Here is a 15122-nt window from a genome sequence, read left to right as displayed (position 1 = left end):
AGGGGGAAATAATGACCGAAGTAAAAATTATATCTTAGTAAAAATATATTTAATAAAAAAAAAAAAAAAAAAAAAAAGCCCACGAACAAAAATATACCTCACCTGTCTCTTGGCAAAGAATGGCAGAATGACTAAATTCAAGAATTGAAGAAACACTTAGTTCAACCATCAGCCACGCAGCAAGGATATGATACCTCAGTGGCCAGATACGAGTGAAGACTGATGTGATTAGTTCACCAAAGGTCTGTCAGAGAATTCCATGATGTAAATGAGAAAAAAAAAAAAGAGGTAACAATAGAAACAGACAATTTTCTACCTACCTAGCATGGTAGTTCTTAACCTTCCTAATGCTGCAACCATTTCAACATTTACTCATGTGGTAACTCTCAACTATAAAATTATTTCATTTCGTCGTCTTAACTGTAATTTTGCTACTTTTATAAATCATAATGTAATATCTGATATTTAACCCCTGTAAAGATGCCTTTGACCCCCAAAGGCATCTTGACTTACAGGTTGAGAACCACTGTTCCAGCATACTTACATATATTTTTGTGTTCCTTTGAGATAGAGATTCAAATAATTATATATTTTTAAATGAAACAGTTATGAGGACTTCAAGAACCTTAAAATAGAATTGAATATATAAGAATATAATAGTTCCCAGGACCAAGGGCGTTTCCTCCCATTGATGACCGACTAGGCCATCCTCTGCTGCATATGGAGCTAAAGCCATGAGTCCCACCCTGTGTACTCTTTGGTTGGTGGTTTAGTCCCTGGGAGTTCAGGGGTTACTGGTTAGTTCATATTGTTGTTCCTCCTATGGAACTGTAAACCCCTTCAACTTCTTGGGTCCTTTCTCTAGCTCCTTCATTGGGAACCCTGTGCTCAGTCCAATAAGGGGAATGCCAGGGCCAGGAAGGGAGAGTGAGTGTGTTGGTGAGCGAGGGGGGGGGAGGGGATAAGGGGAGGAGATTTTCGGAGGGAGACTAGGAAAGTGGATAACATTTGAAATGTAAATAAAGAAAATATATAATAAAACTAAAAAATATAATCATTTTCATAGACTGATATTGATACTTAAATTCTATTTTCTCTAATTCTTTGCCTTTATCTCACTATACATATACATGCATATACAGCACACACACACACAGTCATATGAATCAAGAACATGTGCTCGCTGGGCATGGTGGCGCATGCCTTTAATCTCAGCACTCAGGAGGGAGAGGCAGGCAGATTTCTGAGTTCTAGGCCAGCCTGGTCTACAAAGTGAGTTCCAGAACAGCCAGGGCTATACAGAGAAACCCTGTCTCGAAAAAAACAAAGACAAAACAAACAAAACAAAAAACAAAAAAAGAACATGTGCTCAAGCAATTTAGATTTGTACTCATACCTAATTTTATAACTTTATTTTGAAAAAATGAAGTGTAGCAACTTTTTCCTACTCCTTCAATGGTATGGCATGCCTTCATGGGATTCTAAATGGAGGACTTACCTACTTAGATTCTAATCTTCTTTAAAGTTGGTATTCTTCTACTGATGATGGGGAACAGTTGCTTCTGGTCTTCCCCCCCCCCCATGTTAAAAATGCTATAAAAATGTCCTTCTCATATAGAATTTTGAGCACAGCTTCATGTCTTTAGAATACAAGGACCCCTGTAATTGAGTGGATTCATTGACTTTAAAAAGCATATACCTTTTATAATTATTTTAGCACTTGTTTCCAAATTATTCCTCAGAACACATGTAATAACATACCACACAAGAAAGGTCCGAGTGTGACATGTTTCCCCTCATTTGTGAAGAGGTTGAAATGTTGAACCAAGTTCCTCCTAAAGAAATGGCCTCTATAACTTTCTAAGAAAATACTGATAAACTAGACTTGTGACAGATCAGGAGTGTGACAGAACAGAACTAATGCCCAACTTTTCAGAACAGAAGAAAGGGATGGATTATATGAACTGCTTCTCAGTAAAATTGACTATAAGTCCTAGAGAAAGAGAAATCTTTGGAAGCTGGAAAGTGTATTAATAGTTATGTTACTAATGCTTAGACTTTTTGCTTTGCTTTGGCAAGTGAGTTGAATGACTAATTAGAAGAATTCCAGAGCCAATTTAATGACATTTTTTACCTCCTAGTAGAAATATGTTTAATTAGGTGCCATAATATGATCACATCTATTTTAAGAATGTCTCTTAATCTTCCTAGATTTGGAGATTCAGGCAACTGTTGTTTTGGGGTATTTTTTAGTCATTCAGGATGTAAGACAATGACTCACCAATAAGATTGTCTATATATCACATAAGTCAATCACTGGGATTTATTGGTCTAAAATATTAAGACAGTGAGAAAATTTGTGGGAGTATCAGAAGGTGATGGCTCACTGGTCACCTTCAAGTGGTGTATTAATAATATTAAAACCTTCTCATCTTTCATAGGATTATGAACTCGAAAATGAAATCTCAGCACCTTTAACTATTCTGTGTTAGACAGGTTGCTTTTTTTTCCTGTTTAAGGAAAGTAATTTTAAAATCATAATCATGTTTCTCTATTGAAAGATAGAAGCTGGTTATTCACCATTAATTCTGTACAATTGCTACATAGTAAATTTAAAATGTATTAAGATATTGAAATTTTGATTTTTTGATATAACTATTTTACACTGTCAAATTTTTATGATGTATCCTATGACTATGTACACTAAAATGCTAGCTTAATTGTTTTACATCCTGGTTCTGGATGTACAATGAAAGGATGACGACTGAGGCTGCCAATCAAATGAGCCTACATGGTATTGTTCTCTCTGTTCTGAAACAGCCTGCAGACAATCTACATCTTGGCAAGAATTTTGCAAGAATTCTCTGAATATGATCCTCTGACCAAGAAACCTTGCTATTTCTAGTTTGCTTTTGGATAATTTTCTATTTTGAGAATTCGAAGGCAACATATAAACTTCAGGAACTCACGAAAATAGTGAGATGATAGCTTCAAAATTTCCTGGAGATGTATTTTAACTTAAAATACCAGTTAATATTCAGAACGCTGGGCAGTGGTGGAAAATAGTCTTGAGAAACTTCATATTCCCATAGGAAGAACAATAAAAACATCACTGAAGATCTATGATAAACAAACTAGAATAAGTGAGTATTTAAAGACTGAATAAGTATGACATATTTATGAAATAATTTGAGACTAACCCCTTTTGGCACTGAGCAGAGCTTTCTTCAAAGACCAGTGAAATACTGACATGAACTTGCTAGAATCAGAATAAAAAACCAAAGGGTTAGAAAGGATGGATACAAAGAGAAAAGATCAAGATAAAATTTAAAATAGAAAGAGAACTAGGAGAGTTCAGAGGTCAAGTCACTATTGCCTATTACTGTGTGAGAACAACAGAGGGGGGGCGGGTATGTTCAGTTGGTAATATACTCTGAATTACAACTCCTAAAATCCAGGAAAATTCATTGTTGATAAAATTGACATAAAAGTATCTACACCAATACCCACACGCAATTACTACAAGGAAAAGAGTAAGAACTCATTCAGTTGTCCCAGGGACTTCTAAAATATAACAGATAGTCATATCCATGGAAATAGATTAAAATTATTCTCTAGAATTTAAAAATGTAGTAAAAGATATTTGGAAATGGTATCATGTTAAGAGCAAAATTCTCAAAAATGAGGTGACAGAATGGAGAAATTAGGAATAAATGACAACTCAATTGTAAATATTAGAAATAACAAAATATAGACTATAATAAAAATAAAATCTTAATAGAAATAAGAGATGTTTGTAAGATAATAAAGAAATAATAATTTAGACAAAGTACCTAATACTGGAGATAAAGAAATTCAACTACAAATGGGAAGCTTTGAAATAAATACAAAAGTAAGAGAAAAGAATAAATTTTAGGCATCATAACTCAAGAACATATTTTTGAATTAACAATAAAAGTTTCATGAACTCTGGTTATAAAGAACTTATTCTCTACCTAAGGTTGCAGCACAATGAATAGTGTGACATAATAAAATATTTTAAGTATCTATGTAAAAGTCTAGGTATCTAAGGTTGAATCCTGCTCTTATAGATGACCTAATTTCAGTTCCCAGCACACATATTAGGCAACTCCTATCTGTAATTCAGTTCCAGGGACTCCAATGCCCCCTTCTGGCCTCCAGGGAACCTGCACTTCTGTGTACATGAACCCCCTATACCATACACAAAACTAAAAATCAAATAGATCTTACATAAGGAAAAGTTCTCTTGTGATATGCTAGAACAAAACATATCAATGTATTTATGATAGATAAGGACTTATTTCATTCTATGACTTTCAAATGCTTATGTCACACATTTTATCAGCAAGCAATAATTCACAGGATATCACTGTTATATTCCCTCTCTGATGACTTAAACACACTTCAGACAATTAGTTCTGATAGAACCAATGACAGACATGAAACATATACAAGTGATAGTGACTACAAACAATAGAGAAAGTAGATAGTCAGAAAAGTCAAAACATTTACCCCATTTGTACAGAACTTTTCTGCAGATCCATGCTATATAATTTAAGAGCTTTATATATTGCTTACTATTTGACTGTTGTTGCCATGTGAAATTCAGGGACGTGAACCTTTATAAACCAGCAGTGTAGTCCCAACATCCAGAACACCTAAGGATCTCAAACTCTGTTGCATCAGCAGCTGAACATCATTGGGCCACAGAGAATGAAGTTATGTACTTACACAGATTGGACTATTTGAACTAATTCAAACACCAACTGGCTCATCGAATAAAAAAAAAAAAAAACCCAAACCATTTCTAACTCAATTGAAAAGAGCTAGAGACACTTTCAGTGAACTTATGCACTTTCTTTGAAACCTAAGAAGAGCCAGATGGTGTGTACCCCCTCTCAGTGCCACAGGTATAATTAAGAGAGTATTAAGAAAGTAGAATGAAGTCTGAGATTTTAGATACTGGGCAGATAACAAAAGCAAACAGTGGAAAAAATATGTGTATATACAACTTTGAGCAATCATGCATCATAGCAGGGACAAATGGACAAGTCTATTCTACACTGCTCCTAGGAAATTGTTTTTAAGATGCTGCTCTCTAAAGGACTTATTTGGAAAAGCCATGAAAAAAAAAAAGCATTTGAAATTTGTACTGCTAAAAATGTTCTACTTCTGCAATATAGTTTACAGAATTTGTTTTGTAAAGTATGCCTCCAACTGAAAGATAACTTATGCTCTTCAGGTGAAAAGGATTCAGTGCATAGTATTCAATGCTGGGTTTCTTTCTATAAGATTATAAAAGGATATTCTCATCCTTTATGTCAGAGATCTGAATAGTTTCCTGTGTATGTATGTACATCTTACATTTTTCTTTTCCTTCCTTTTTTTTTCTGGAAGTGAAAAAATTAATTTATCAACAGTATCATAAGCACAAACGTATAATTCACAGAAGCCCAGAAGTTTTAACAATTAAATTTAAACAATTGTTATTTCAAATATTTGAAAATTGTTTCCAAAGATGGGAAATCAATAAACTGTGCAATATTTATATTGAAATAGATATAGCATTGAAACTTACATTGATAAACTTCTAAGAACATAAAACCAAAGGAAATAGAGCTAAATATTCTCAGTGATCAACAGTTGTGTGCATCTTACAGCACTAGAATGAGTAATTCATGAATCAGGACTACAAATACCCATAGAGTTAATTTGTTTTTAATATATGTGTGTATGTGTGTGTGTCTGTCTGTTTGTGTGTGTATGTATGTGTGTATATGCATGCACAGATATATCAAAACCTCTATGGGAAAACTTTTAAACTTATTCAAGATATTCTCCATGTTTCTCTACCCTCTTATTTCTGATGGCATCTTGCAATTGAGACTATAGTTTTTAAAAATATAAATATGGTTTTTATTGCATTTATATTCTCTCTGTGTGTGTACATGTGTGTGTGAGTGTGTGCGTGCGTGTGTGTGTGTGTGTGTGTGTGTGTGTGTGTGTGTGTGTGTGTACACGTGCATGCAAGCATGCAAGGCATGCATGTGCCAAAAGCATACGTGTGGAAGTGAGAAGAGAAGTGAGAAGAGAACTTGTTGGGGTTTGTTCTCCCCTCCATCATGAGGAGCTTGGGGGCTAAGCACAGGCTGTCAGGGTCAGCAGCAATGCCTTCACCTGCTGAGCTGTCTTTTGGCTCAAGTACAGACAGAATTAACAGGTTCAAATTCTAGTTCCGATTGGATTCTACCTCTGGGGAGTGCTGGCATGAAACGAGAATGAAATGTATATTTTTCTTGGCTCTCTTCCCTAAAGGTTGTTTTGAGCTAGCTGTTTTCAGGCATAGCCATTGTTCTTGGGTCAATGCTCCTCTAAAGGGTGCAGGCTGTACCAAAATAGCTCATGTGAAATTATATATTATTAGTTAAATCTGCATTTCCCAGTGTTACTTAATTTGTATTTCCAGTGGGGTTGACCATTGTTTCATTCCTGTAGCTTTGTTCATTCTTTCTATAGGCTTATTCAATCTTCGTTTCCCTATAATTTCAGATTTGCAATACATTACAAATAGTTTCTTTTTGTCTCTGACTTCCCTCTTTAATTAATTTTAATGCAAAATTAAGAATTACCAGTCTCATAGTTTGCTTTCATTTATGTTTTACATAAATTTTTCTTTTCTTTCTTAAATCCAAGAATTAAGTTTCCTTTATTTTCTTCATAAATTGTTAAAATTTTGTTTTAGACATTCAAGATTTTGAACATGTATTCATTCTACAAAACTCTTGTAATTATTCAGAAACAACTATGAAGAAAACGAATAATGTCTCATTTACTAGTTTTTAACCACTATTTTGAACTCATATGATATTTCATTTTGTAAAACATGGTATTTAGCTTAAAGTTAAAACACTGATGTTAATTTGAATATGTCACTTATCTGTCTTGCTTTCATTGAACTTCTCTATCTGTAACTTCACTTCTATACTTATATAAAACTCAGATAATTATAAACTTTATCATTAGACTTTGAGAAAAATTAAATTTCTGTCAACATGTTTTACAAATTATGGGATTATGCACATTTTCTAATTGATATTTAAAATTAAATTTCCAGCTGGACTTCCTGTCAAAATATGCAGTAATATCAGTTTTTCCTCATTTGTGGATTATATATCATCTTTTATCTGTTAATTTTGTATATGAAATTCTGATTTACTGAGGTAAATTTTGTGCTACATCATTAGTCAAGGGAAGGAAAACAATGACATTTATTTCCTATCTTTAAGATTACTATTAATGAAACAGTTCTTTTCTGTTTGCTGCAGATAAAATAATCTAAGCAATAATATGCAAATGTCTACAGGATTGTGTCAGATTATCTTCTTGCCTTTAATCATTGTCGAAAGCAAGTGGCTATACCAGGAATACTGGCACTTTGATATGGCAAAATCAGTCTAGTCTGAAACATAAGATTCCTGAACTATCCTGATCATTGCTTTGGTCATTTAGACATTTAGAATATCACATTACTTGATTGATATTGTCCTATGAATTTTGTGATGTGTACTCATCCTCATAATTTAAGTCATCTGCTGTCAAGTGGTCTGCTTTGGTCATTGAGCCTTTGATAAGAAAACACATAAAAATTAGAATGTTCCCATTGTTGCCATGGTGATGGTTGGGATAAAAAGAAATCTGAAAAGGCATGGATCATGAGGTGGTGTTTTTAAGCCCAAGTAGTGAAACATATGTTTATACTACAGATTTGTTCCCACTGGGAATTGACTTATGTTCCTCACGTGTGGCCAGATGTTTTATATCTCCTTCTTTCCATAAAGCAGCAAGTTCCCTACTCCAGCAGTTAGTGTTTCTGAATACTAGCCAGCATGTGTCCGCAGAGTATTTTTAACTGTCTGTGTGTAGTTATATTAGAGAAAAATCTCTAAAATATATTAACCAAGTCTCTAAAATGCTGTTATCATATATACTTAGTATATTAATAGTGATTGCACATTAACCGAATTAGAGAAATAAATGAAGTAGGAGTATAAGAAGAAATCACTTGAGAGCCTCCTCCTTTTTCCTGTGGATCAAGATGTAGAACTGTGAGTTCCTCCAGCACCACGTCTGCCTGCATGCTGCCATGTTTCCTACCATGATAATAATGGACTAAACCTCTGAAGCTATAAGCCAGCTCCAATGAAATTTTTGCATTTATAAGAGTTACCTTGATTATGGTATCTCTTTACAGCAATAAAACTTTAACTAAGACACCCAGCTTACAATAAAAATATATTAAAAAGAAAGAAGAAGAAATCATCACCATGCTGAATACATATTGGGAAAAATAGTCATAATTACAGTTGAAATGTTGGAGACTTTGCTGTTTTATTTTTATTGATTAAGCTTGATATTGATAATTTCCTTCATTTATATAATATATTTTGACACTTGCTTCCCTCAACCATCTTTTATTTACTCCCAATCTGGACCAACCTCTCCCTCCTTATTCCCCAGCTTCGTGATTTTTACATTTTGACCCCTTAGTTTAACTGGAGTTATCTGTTTGGTCATTAGACTGGAACTGTCCATTGGAGGTTGATAGGGTCACGGTGAGTACACACCTAAAGGCAAGGATTTTCTCTCTCCCTGAATTTACCAATAGAAAATAGTTGGACATGCCAGGCTAAGGCATCTTTGCTTAAAAGAGGGAAGAAAAACTGTTAAAAGGCAAAGGCTACAAGGATGGCTACAAGGAAACAGTGACTGCCAGACAAAAAGGGCGACTCAACACACAAACTCAGAAATTGCGACAGTATGCATGATTTCTATTCAAGCTTAAACCAGACCAATGTCAGCATGGAGATGGCGAACATAAAATTTCACTCCAGCCAAGGAACAATTAATATTGAGAGCTGCTGGCAAAGGAGAAGACATTTTATTTTAAACTGTTGACCTGGGCCAGTTGACCACACTCCTGTGGAAGGCCACATATGCAAGAATATTTTGGTAGCTAAAATTAGACTTGAATGGCGAATCAAAAAAGAATTACACTGATTTGGATGGATGAGAAAAAGGGGGGAATATCAGAGGAGTTGGGGGAGGCGTCAAATATGATCAAAATACATTGTAAGAAATTGTCAGAGTGCTAATTAAAAAAAAAAAAAGAAAAAAAAGAAAAAAAGAAAATAGTTGGGCAGTGAAGGACAGTGCCTTCTAAGCTCCTCCCCCAGTCCATGTCTGACTGTCAATGAGGCTATTCCCATGCAGACACAGGGAATGCATCCACAGCTGCTGAGTCCATGATTGTAATGACTGTGTATTGCCCAGATGATGGTTTGTGCTAGGAACCTGGTCCAGGTGGGGAATGGGCTGATGTAGGACAGAGTCAAACAAAGGCTAAAGACTGATGACCCCTGACCTTATAATCTTACTATTTGTGCTTTAATAAGTGTTGGTTTCCTTTCTCTTATTAATACATGCTTCAATAGTCACTGGTTTCTTTTCTCTTACTATTTTATGCTTTGATAAGTGCTGGTTATCACCTATGGCACATTAACATACTATACATACAATGTTAATAGGTAAATTACTACATATATATTGGGACTATCCATTAAATTTTCTTTTTAATGTGAATGTATTCTTAGAAACATGTAGGCACCACTGACACAAATCAGTTGTTTAGAAGTATAAGTGAACATAAGAATCAATACATTTTCAATTTGATTTAGCTGACTGTCAGAAAGGATCCATATTAGGAAATTCTGGAGTCTTGTGATATAGTTAGGACAAATGAATTGAGACTAGGTATAAATGATGTTGAAAGCTAATCTGATTTCTAGATTACTGCTAGCCACAGAACAGAGATGTACCTGTCAAGAATTGAACACTTTGACAATGCCAAGTAATGGATCCAACAGGAAGTCACAGGTTCATCTTGGAGCAGAAGGGACAATATATGTGATTTGTTAATACTGCTGTCCCAGGGCCCTGAGCATTGGCATCCTTGGTGTCTGTTAATGTTAATTAATCTGTTAATTAATCCTGTTAATGCACCAGATTATTCATTTAAATAGTGAAAGCTATGGTTTGGAGGACTGAGCAACAGGCATACCTAAATAATTTTGAAGCACTGATCCTATTTTATTTATATAAAGGCCACCTACTACCTTATACATTACAAATAAAAGAAGGCAATAATCTTCCAATCTGATGCTGATTTCTATTGCACAGGCCAAAACAATTTGACAGCCACAAGCCATAATTTGATCTGCATAGGGGATACAGATGTAAATTAAGGCATTGTTTCTTTTTTAATAATATGAATTATCCAAGAAAATCATGGATGGATTCTAAGTCAGTTACACAATGTCTCGGTATACCTGAGGGTGAAGAACTAAATCCAACCCACCTAGAAATAACACAAGAAAATGAAAGAATCCATATAGGTGGCTAAGGCAAGGCAGACAATGTATGCAAATGTGATTTCCTATTCCAGAGCTGTTTAGTGAGACATGTGCTGCGTAGTTTCCTAGTTACAGTGACCCTAGTTCCAAAGTCTCTGGCTCCTGGAAGTAGATAAAGGAGTAAAATACTCCCACTGTTTGTATTTAACAATTAGGAAATGAGGAAATTTAACAATGAGGGTGCTTCCCCCCTCTGCCCACCCACTTCCACCCCAGCAAGCTAGCATTTCCCTAGGCTGAGCCATCAAGCCTCCACAGCTCCAACCTACATAGATACAGAAAAGTGTAACATTCTTTGAAAACAAGAAGTAAAACCTGTATCCTATGGATGCTCCTAACTGCTCACAAAGAGCTCTTCCCTGTGCCGGTTGTTACTCCCTCAAACTTAACAATTAACATTAAGGCTCTCAGTCTTATCAAAGGCAAAACCTAATAACTATGAAAACCACCATGTTTGGTACATAATAGATCCAAATAGAAGGCAGCTTTGGTGTGCTTAAATCACAGGTGATCCCATCTGCTCTGCAGTGTTGACCTCAGCCATGGCTCCTAAGACAAATGATGACAATGCACAGTGTCCACACAGAAGCAGATGAGGGTTAGCCAACACATGCTCTGCTTGGGCTTCTAGCTAGTATTGGTTAATAGGTGTTCCTTGCTTAGGCTTTTCATCTTGAAAATGACTGGGGCTTGTTGAGTTTAGCCTGAGAAAGACAAAAATTTTCCCATGACAGGACAGAATCACTGTATAATTTGTTATGTAGAAAAAACTCACTTTTGAGCAAAAAAAAAAAAAACAGTAAAAATTATGTTACCTTTTAAATATTTATTGACAAATCAATTAAAGTTACTATATCAGTGGACATATTGTTCAATTCAAAATTTTGTTTTAAAGACAATTTTTTTCAAGCAGAGTGAGGGGGGATGGAATAGGGGATTTGCGAAGGAGAAACCAGGAAAAGAAATATAAATAAATAAAATATCCAATAAACAGTAAAAAAATGCAATTTTTCAAAATGACATTGAAGCTAAAATTTCCCAAATCAAATCATAGTGATTAATTAATATCAACAAGAAACAATCATGAACAGAATAATTATTTATGGTACGTATTCATAATCTTGAATCAATTTTATAACTGTATTCCTTAATTTCATAGACGATTTCCTGGCAAAAACAATGCTTGTTTCATGGTGGTTTTATAATTTTTAATAAATTCATTGCAATCTTCAAAGAAATTTTATAATACGTAAATATAAATGTAAAACTGTTAATACACCCAATGTGCTCTACTCATCAGACTGTGAAAGATTTTTGGCTTAAATTTTTATCTTTTTTCATATTTTTTATTGGTTATTTTATTTATTTACATTTTAGATGTTATCCCCTTTCTCGGTTTCCTCTCCACAAAACCCCCATCCCCTCCTCCTATCAACTGCCACTATGAGGGTGCTTCCCTCCTCTGCCCACCCACTTCCACCCCAGCAAGCTAGCATTTCCTTAGGCTGAGCCATCAAGTCTCCACAGCACCAAGGGACTCCCCTTTCATTGATACAAGATAAAGGAATCCTTTGCTGCATATTCAGCTGGAGCCATGGGTCCCCACATGTGTACTCTGTGGTTGGTAGCTTAAATTTCTTTATTGGATATATTCTTTATTTACATTCCAAATGTCATCCCCTTTCCCTGTTCCCCTGCCCCCTGACCTGAAATTCCATCCCTCCTTCTCCTGCTTCCACAAGGATGTTGCAACACCCACCCACCCACTCCTGCCTCCCTGCCCTAACATTCCCCTACATTAGGGCATCAAGCCTTCACAGGACTGAGGGCCTCTTCTCCCACTGATGCCCAACAAGGCCATCCTCTGCTACATATATAGCTGGAGCCATGGGTCCCTTCATGTGTACACTTTGGTTGGTGGTTTAGTTGCTGGGAGCTCGGGGAGGGGGGGGGGTTGCTTAGTCGATATTGTAGTTCTTCCTATGGGGTTGCAAACCCCTCCAGCTCTTTCAGTCATTTCTCTAACTCCTACATTGAGGTCCCTGTGCTAGTGCCATGCTTGGCTGGGAGCATCCACCTCTGTACTTGTCAGGCTCTGACAGAGTCTCTCAGGAGACAGCTATATCAGGCTACTATCAGCATGCACTTCTTAGCATCCACAATAGTTTTTGGGTTTGGTGACTATATATGGGATGGGACCCCAGGTGGAACAGTCTCTGGATGGTCTTTCCTTCAGTCTCTACTCCACACTTTATTTCCATGTTTGTTCCCATGAGAATTTTAGTCCCCCTTCTAAGAAGGATTGAAGCACCCACACTTTGGTCTTCCTTCCTCTTGAGCTTCATGTGGTCTGTGAATTGTATCTTCGGTATTCCCAGCTTTGGGGCTAATATGTACGCATCAGTGAGTGCATACCATGTTTATTCTTTTGTGACTGGGTTACCTCACTAGTTCCATCCATTTGCCTAAGAATTTCATGAAGTCATTGCTTTTAATAGCTGAGGAGTACTCCACTGTGTAAATGTACTACATTTTCTGTATCCATTCCTCTGTTGAAGGACATCTGGGTTCTTTCCAGTTTCTGGCTATGATAAATGAGGCTTCTATGAACAGAGTAGAGCATGTCTCCCTGTTATATGTTGGAGCATCTTTTGGGTATGAGCCCAGTAGTGGTATAGCTGTGTCCTCAGGTAATACTATGCCCAGTTTCCCGATGAACTGCCAGACTGATTTCCAGAGTGATTGTACCAGCTTACAATCCCACCAACAATGGAGGAGTGTCCTTTCTCCACATTGTCACCAGCATCTGCGTTTTTGATCTTAAGCTATTCTGACTGGTGTGAGGTGGAATCTCGGGGCTGTTTTGATTTGCATTTCCCGATGACTGAAGATGTTGAACATTTCTTTAGGTCCTTCTCAGTCATTCAGTATTCCTCAGTTGAAAATTCTTTGTTTAGCTCTCTACCCCATTTTTAAAATATGGTTATTTGATTCTCTTGAGTCTAACTCCTTGAGTTCTTTATATATACTGGATATTAGCCCTCTATTGGATGTAGGATTGGAAAAGATCTTTTCTCAGTCTGTTGGTTGACATTTTTTTAATATATATTGACAGTATTCTTTGCCTTGCAGAAGCTTTACAATTTTATGAGGTTCCATTTGTCAATTGTTGATCTTAAAGTATAAACCATTGGTGTTCTGTTCAGGACAATTTCCCCTGTGTCCATGTATTCAAGACTCTTCCCCACTTTAAATTTATTCTCTATATGCATGTATTTTAGGAAGCAAAAAGTTGGTTCTTTGAAAAATATCAAAAAAATTAACAACGCTTTTAACAAAACTAACCAAAGCAAAGAGAGGAAGTTTTCAAATTAATAAAAGTTGAGATGAAAAGAGAGGCATTGCAATAAGCACCAAGAAAATTCAGAGAATCATAATGACAAATTTAAAATGTATATAGTCTACCAAATTGGAGAACTTAGAAGAAATGGGTAAACTTTGTGATATATATGATCTACCACAGTCAAATCAAGATGAAGTAAACAATTTAAACAGACCTATAACCCCTAGTATTATTTCCAAGTGATTTTGGAGAAGGTCCACAACATTTTATAAAATGTCAAGAAAATAGTGAAAAAAAATCAAAAAATTTATAAAGCATAAAATACATAAAAACTTTATATTACCATAGGATATTAAAAATAAAAATTACTTCTTCAAATGTGCAAACACAAAAGGAATCAATTTGGTTGTTTGAAGGAGAAGGTGAAATTGTGTGCTGTCATGTAGAAGATTATCTAATATTTATCAGTTTCATCTAAAAATTGTATTGTTAAGCTCCATTAATTGAGTGAGCATTAATGTACAAATTATAAGATTGGTACATACAATTGTCTTATGTAGTGCAATGAGTAACTTTATAAAATAGAAGGTACTGATAAGATATTAACAGCTTCTATTTCCATTGGTAGATCATCAGTTTGCACAAATTTAAAACTAAGCTACATATGTACCCAAACCAATTCCAAGTACATTGAATTATGAACATGCTTTATGTTAACAATACACTGAATTGCTATTAACCTGCCACATTCATTATGAGCAGTTTTATCACTATGATATTGATGCACTAAAAATCATTACTTGAACAATTTATACACATGAATTTTATCTTCAGTCTATAGTTAAATACACAATAGCATGTACAGCAAAGAGTTCTCAACCTGTGGGTCATGACCCCTTTGGCAAAACTCAGTTTGGCGGTTCCTCAGAAAATTGGACATAGTAATACCAGAAGATCCAGCAATACCTCTCCTGGACATATACCCAGAAGATGCTGCAACTTGTAATAAGGACACAAGCTTCACTATGTTCATAGCAGCCTTATCTATAATAGCCAGAAGCTGGAAAGAACCCAGATGTCCCTCAGCAGAGGAATGGATACAGAAAATGTGGTACATTTACACAATGGAGTAGTTCTCAGCTATTAAAAACAATGAATTCAAGAGATTCTTAGACAAATGGAAGATCTGGAGGATATTATCCTAGTTGAGGTAACCCAATCACAAAAGAACACACATGATATGCACTCACTGATATGTGGATATTAGCCCAGAAGCTCAGAACACCCAA

The sequence above is a fragment of the Mus pahari genome, chromosome 1 (genome assembly GCF_900095145.1).
Source record: "Mus pahari chromosome 1, PAHARI_EIJ_v1.1, whole genome shotgun sequence".
In the NCBI taxonomy this organism is placed as follows: domain Eukaryota; kingdom Metazoa; phylum Chordata; class Mammalia; order Rodentia; family Muridae; genus Mus; species Mus pahari.
Note: the sequence above shows the minus strand (reverse complement) of the source record.